Source organism: Humulus lupulus, chromosome 1, assembly GCF_963169125.1.
Source record: "Humulus lupulus chromosome 1, drHumLupu1.1, whole genome shotgun sequence".
In the NCBI taxonomy this organism is placed as follows: Eukaryota; Viridiplantae; Streptophyta; class Magnoliopsida; order Rosales; family Cannabaceae; genus Humulus; species Humulus lupulus.
The window spans coordinates 151,267,586-151,275,001 of NC_084793.1; the positions used below are offsets into that span (position 1 = coordinate 151,267,586).

At 32.0% G+C, this 7,416-nt stretch overlaps 1 pseudogene; it reads left to right on the top strand.

Annotated features, from left to right (window-relative positions):
- The first annotated feature begins 1,770 nt into the window (after nt 1-1,770).
- LOC133820252 (polyadenylate-binding protein-interacting protein 11-like) lies at nt 1,771-4,488 on the top strand (annotated as a pseudogene).
- Nucleotides 4,489-7,416: the final 2,928 nt, after the last annotated feature.

The following is a 7,416-nucleotide window of genomic DNA, read 5'->3' on the forward strand; positions in this document are numbered from 1 at the left end:
CAATTATTTTCCCCAATGTTTAAAAATCTCCAATATATTTCCCAAATTCCCAGAAATACCCTCAGGCTCCCCCGAGCCAAGTATAAATCCCCGCCGTGACTATTTCGCTAAACCGTTAACTAAGATCAAGAGAGGTAATGAATCTTTAGCCCTATTGTTATTATGTTTTCTTGGGTTATATGGATTGATGGATTATTTTTTTTATTTTGATGCATGAAGGATTTGACCTAGGCGTGGGGCTTGGGTATTTTATGTGGTTTAGTTTGTGGCATTGTTCTATCGTTGGTCATGGGAAATTCTTATTATAATTGAACTATAGAAAGGTTTTGTTTTAATTGTATGAAATATGATTTGATGATATGTTTTGTTGGATTAAAAGTTCTATGTAAAAGCAGGAAGGGATTTGGTTGTTTTGGCTAGGGGAGTTTCGGCCTAGGGGTGATGCCCAAGAATGTTTAGTTTCACCATTTGTTTTAATGCCAATGTACTCTTAGAAACATGATAGGTTTGTAAGATTTTAAATGGGTTCCTTTTAAAAAAAATTTAATAGATGCATGCTAGGGCTTAAGTGTTATCTTGATCTATTTTATGCTAATGTAATTCTCCAAAATATTTTGTAAGCATGCAAGAAGAAACACATGAAATATGGATGATGAGGTTTCGGCCATAAGTATGAAGCATGATGAGTTGTTTTTATTTTTGGTGTCACCCATGCATATTAAGATCATGCTAGGTTAATTGGTTAAATGAAAAGAATGTCTTAAATCTTTTATAAATTAGTGTATTGGTGATACAAGAAGAATTATATTTGAGTTTTGAGAAGCATGAATTTAAAGTAGGTGTTATGATGAATATTGCTTGCTGAATTTTGGGTATAATTGGTGAGTAAATTGGTAAAACAATGATTTGCATGCATAAGTGATGTTCCAAATGCTATCTAGATTTTATGTAATTAAAAGGGTATTTTAATTCACATTAAAATGATATTTTTACTCAAATTAATACCTACAGTTTTTTTATATTTTATGAACAAAATATAAATTTTAATTCCAAGTTTATGATTTTTGAGGGATTAATTTGTTGCTAGAAGTTTTGGGTGAAAATGAGAAATGTCTTTTGAATGAGAGAAATAATGTGTTTATTGAAATAAGTTATTACCCTAAACTATGTATATATTAAAATGATTTCTTTTTTTTAAATGTAACCATGAATTTTAACATTTTTAATAAGTGCGGGTTTTCCTTTTTTTTTTTTTAATAAGAAAGTCTTGGGTTTAAATTCACTTGTGACTTTTAAACAAAATAAATAGGTTCTGAAAGTTTAGATTAATAAGTTAAAAAATAATTATTTTGTTTAACATATTTGAGTTTACACTACATAAATTAGGTCTTAAATAATCAAGTGAAAATATATTTTTCCCACAATTAAATAAATATTTTCTCAAACCAAATCTTGTAATCACTACACCAAATACCCATTATCATAACATAAGAGTATAATACTATTGAAAAAGTATTATGATATCCATATCTGTGGTAAAAGAAAAAAATGGCATTTTGGGAGCCCCCCTATAACTTGTAAAAGTTATATTTTTTCCCAAGCTAATTTCTTTTTTCCTAGCCCGCCTATAACTCCCTCGTTTTCTTTCTTTACCGAAAATTTCAAAAAACGCCATTCACTGTTAATAAACTCGATTATGCTATTTCTTGTTTTTAATTTTATATATATATAATGTTAAGTATTAATTAATATTAATTAGCTTTGTTGCTTCATTGTCATTTCTCAAATTTTATTTTCATTATCTTTTTTGTTGTTTGGATTTTCATTTTCGTTTTCTCCGTAGTGACATTGAGGCAATTTGTTTTGTTTGGTTTTTATTTTTTGGGTTTTTTTTCAGGGTCTTCATTTGTTTGATCAGCGACTGGAATAAATTTTGAAAAAAAAGGAGGAAGGAGGAAGGAGGAGGAGGAGTTAAAATCCATGGCCGTGGTTGAGAATGCTAGAGTGGAATTGGGTAGGAACGTGGGTTTGGCTTCGTCAAATAGGAGCGTGGAGGAGGAGGCGGCGGCGCGTGGTGGTGGAGGAGGAGGTAACGATCAGGATCAGCCAAAGCATAATGGTTTGCATCAGAGCAGCAATGGTTCGATTATGAGGCCTCACGATCAGGGCCTTTTCATGAAGGTTGTGCCGGCAGCGCAAGTGGTTCAGTTGGGGTTTGATCATGGCACGAAGATCGGAGGCCCTCAGTCGACGAAGACAGTGGGAGTGGGGTCGGTTCATCATCAGCGATTGAACGGTGGGGATTTGCAGATGAATGAGGATCATGATGGGGAGAGCTTTAACCGGGATATGAGGGAATTAAGGGAGCTTTTCTCCAAGCTTAATCCTATGGCGGAGGAGTTTGTGCCTCCTTCACTTGCTAACAACCCTGGATTAAATGGTGGGTTTAACAATGGCTTTGGTCTTTTGCTTAACAACAGCAACGGCAACAGAAATGGAAACGCTAATGGCTTCAATGCTCGACGGGTATTACTACTATTAAGTCTTCTGTTTTGAAATTAATATGTGAAAGTATGTTTGGTTCCTGGGAATAGAAAATGAGAACATGGATGTTGCGAACTCCATGATTTTCCTGCTATTTGGGTATTGTAGCTCGTGATTGGCGGCCAAAATGATGTGTTGAGTAGAAGTTATACTCATATGTAAACTTGTTGGCTATGAAGTGTGTTGGGTAAAGAAGAAAACCATGATTTATGATTTAAAACTAATGTGAATTGAACTCTAACCTTGAGAACCAAGTTGAAAAGTTTGTTGATGGGTGTTGTTTTTCAGAGGAACAGCCAAGGAAAATTGAGAATGAACAACAGGACTAGTATCGCACAACGGGAAGATAGAATTCGAAAAACTATTTATGTTTCGGACATTGATCAACAGGTAAGCCATTTGCAACTTATTTTTGGTGTTTCCATTAGACCCATTATTTACCTCTTCTTTGGTGTATGCATGACTAATTCATTGGTAACTGGGACATAGGTCACTGAAGAACAACTCGTAGCTCTTTTTGTCACTTGTGGATAGGTAATTGCTCTAATCTTATGGTATCTGAACTGTTTACAATTTTGTGTTTTCACTGTTTCTCTTACTCTCTGATTGTTCTTTCCCCTTTAATTGCTGAAAAAAATGATGAATGTCGTAGTAGAATCTCTGTGACAGTGCGATTTTAATTTGGATTTGGAACAGTTTTTCTTATCTTCTTTTATTTCCATTATGAAGGTTGTTGATTGCCGAATTTGTGGTGATCCAAACTCAGTACTTCATTTTTCCTTCATTGAGTTCACTGATGAAGGTAATTTTGACCTTATAACATCATAACTAGTTTGTCATTGTGAAAGGGTCTTTAGATCGGTTATGAATGCTAGGACATTTTGATCAATTTCAGTTTTATATCTGATTAACAGAAGGCGCAAGGGCTGCTTTGAGTCTCGTAGGGACAATGCTTGGATTTTACCTTGTCAAAGTACTGCCCTCCAAGACAGCTATTGCACCAGTTAACCCAACATTTTTGCCAAGGGTATAGAGTCTTGTTGTTATGACTATTGCCTTTATTTTTAACTCTGGAATGCATCAGTCATTTCCATTTTATAATCTATCAATTGAGTACTGTTTTTCATTTCAGACTGACGATGAATGCGAGATGTGCGCAAGAACCATTTATTGTACAAATATTGACAAATATGTGATTTTCTTGTAGTCTGTAGTTGAAAATGACCTAAAGCAATTATCTATGGAACTTCTTACACGTTTATTCGGTTTGTCTTGTGTAGGTTGCTCAAGCTAATGTTAAACTCTTTTTTTGAATCAGTCTGTGGAGAGGTTAGTGCTTTTGCCAACACTTTATCTTTCTTTTATAATTCTAAAATCCTTGATACCATTTGTGAGGGGCTGGGCTGCATTTATAAACATATATTCTAATGCAAGTTTATCGCCTAAGGTTGCTTGGGGACTATCATCATTCTACTCGTATTGCCTTTGTTGAGTTTGTAATGGTATCTATCTGTTTCAATATTCCTACATTCAATATTCTGTGTTTGTGTATTATATGCTTTCTTTTCCACCATTTTTAACTATTATATTTAATGTAGAAATTAGGGAAGGTCTATTCACTACACCAATCAATTTTTTCCATAATACATCAATATAACTTTTCTAAAAATGTATTATAAAAAATCCTTAAAGTGAAATAAGGGCGGGCCTAAAAGAAAGATTAAGCGGGAAAGTAAAAAACTAAACTGAAGTATTAAAACCAAATACCCCATTTCTCTCTCTCTCTCTCTCTCTCTCTCATTGTTATGCTCTCTCCCCCAAATAGCTCATTCGTATGATAGCTCCATATCTGTTAGCTCCTCCCTCATGCCTCTCACGTTCACACTCACTTACATTTGGATCTTAATGGGAGTAGTTAAGGTAAAGGTTTTAGAATTTTTAGTACTCTTTTTAATTTATTTTTTTTTAAAAAAAAAATATAGAACTTTTTGAATGGTTTGAGAAAGCTCTTTTTGCAAGCCGAGCTTTGATTTATGAGATTTTTGGGAGGTGTTTGAAATAGTAGGTGTGGAGAGGTATGGGTATTTAAAAGTTTTAGTTATTAAAGTTTTAGCTTCAAAATACTTAGAGAGTAATAAAATTGGAATGGAATTTTACCTTTGTTTTGATTCGTGATTAGTAGTAGTTTGGTGAAATATTTATTGTATCTCATACTCTCTTTTCCTTTCTCTAACATGATATCTAAATGATTGTTCTTCTTTGGTAGCAATTTCTTTCTTTGCATCTGGAAAGTATTGTAGGAAATACTCGGGTAGATGCCAAAAGTGCAATAATACGACTCATTATAAATAGTGTGAGGAAGTCTATTCACATTTTAGAGCCACAGACCTGTACGGTAATCCCTCTAATAATTTTATTTTATTATTTTTCATGTACTTATTTCTTTATTTCCTTGGCTTTGTGGGTCTTAAGAAACTTCTAGGGAAAACTAAAAAATAGAATGAAAGAAAATTTTAATTATATAAAAGTTTTGTTTAAGTTTTCTCTTCGTACTAACGAAAGGATTATGCAATTAATTTTTGTTTAAATTTATTTTTATGATGTGCTATGGTTTAACTAAGGACTTACAAAGCTCTTGGGCTCTACTATATAAAGTCATATTGAATAAGAAAATGACATAATTAAGCTGGATTATATTCATTTGTCACATAATTAAGATTGAAATTTTCTTTCTTATAAGCATCGTAAGCATTAACCCCATCATACCACGTTGTGCTTAAATCATCAATTAAAGGAGCTGGGTATACAACAATATCATTTCTAGGTTGTTTTGGACCTGATATTAATAAGGTCAAAATGGTAAACTTCCTCTTCATACACAATCTTGGCGGTAAATTATATATTACTAGCATTACAGGCCAACAACAATATTTACTACTAAGGGAAGTGTATGGATTAATTCTGTTAGCAGAAAGACCCAAACGAATATTCCTCAGTTCATTGCCAAATTCAGGCCATTTCACATCCACTATTTTCCAAGCTGGAGAGTCAGCTGGATGTCTCATCTTACCATCCTTTACTCTATCTTTGGCATGCCAAATTAAATTTTTAGCATGATCATCATTTCGGTACAACCGAACCAAACGAGGTATCGATGATAGATACCATAAAACCTTTGCAAGGACACCGTTTCTAACCGCATCAGAATTTTTTTTCTTTTTCCATCTAGACTCGCCACTTGTCGGACATGAAATTGTGTCAACAAATCTTTTTCGATATAATGTACAATCATTAGGACAAGCATGTATTTTTTCATATTTCATGCCTAACGAACGCAACGTCTTCTTTGCCTCATAAAATGAAGGTAAGATTTCAATACCCTTCGGTAATAAATTTCCTAAAAATGATAACAACTCTTTCGTTCTCTTATCACTCCATCCATGTTTGGATTTTAAGTTATACAACCTAAGCAGTGTTGATAATTTTGTGAACCTTTTACAATTAGGGAAAATGGGTTTTTCAGCTTCTTCGAAGATGAATTGAAATTTAACTTGATCTACTCGAGATTCATATTGTGCATCATCAATCAATTCTACAATATCATCAACTTCATAATCCACATCAAAATACTTATTATTCTTAGATGGTCCCTCGTCAGTGACTTTCATTCGTTTTCTGTGCAAAAACCACACTTTATAACTTTTGTCTATTCCGTTCTTAAAAAAGTGATCTTTTATTTTAACAATTGTCATCCTAACAATGTTACCACACCTAACACAAGGACAAGTAATACTATTAGGAGATTGAGTATTCGTTGCACAAAATTGCAAGAAAAACTCAACTCCATTCCTATATTTCACTGATAACCTATCCGCTGACATCTAGTCTCTATCCATTTTCAAACTTCACACAAACAAAAAAAATCCAAACAAACAAAGCAACAAACATTAACAATTAGGTTCATGAATTACCTAATTGACAAGTAAACAAAAGAAACAATATGTCCAAAAAAATTTGGTCAGCATTTCTCCTATTTCTATCACATTTCCCAAATTTTAAAACATACATGTATACAAAACATATTATACACAAAAATATTCAACATATCAATCAAATATGCATAATTCGCATATGACTAAATCTAAAAAAAAATTGGACAACATTTCCCCTATTTCTATCACATTTCCCAAATTTAAACGAACGTATATTCATCACATAAACACAACAAACCAATTAATCAATCAAACATGCATAATTCTAGCCTTATATCATCACAGCACACAGTCCCAGAACCTATCGCCACTAATTTATAAATTCTACATTCCACTAAGTTCAATATCTTAATTATATATTAATGTAAAAAATATTGTTACCTCAAATATTAAATCATCCAAAGCTTGATCTAACCAACAAATTCGTCAATAAAAAACCTATTCAAATATACCAATAAACAAAAAATAAATGAAAAAGTTATCAAAATATATATATATATATTCAAACTATTAAACTTAAAAGTTAAAAAAAAAATAAAAAGTTAACAAAATATAAAGAAAATTTTACTAAAAATATTAAAACTAAATAATAAATAAAGTAGAACTTATAGAAAATATATAAAGTAATCTATATACTCATTTACATAATAAAATCCGAAATTAAATTTAATAAAAAAAATTTAAAAAGTTAACAAAAAATAAAGAAATATAATAAAAAATTTATAAAAAATGAAATCTTAAAATGCAAAGTTTAGACTTAAAACAATTACATGATCTCAATATAAAACTAACCAACAAATTAAAAATCCGAAATATAGCTATTTCTGTAACGACCCAAATTGCCTGGAGGGCATAATGGGAATTATGTGTGATTTTAATT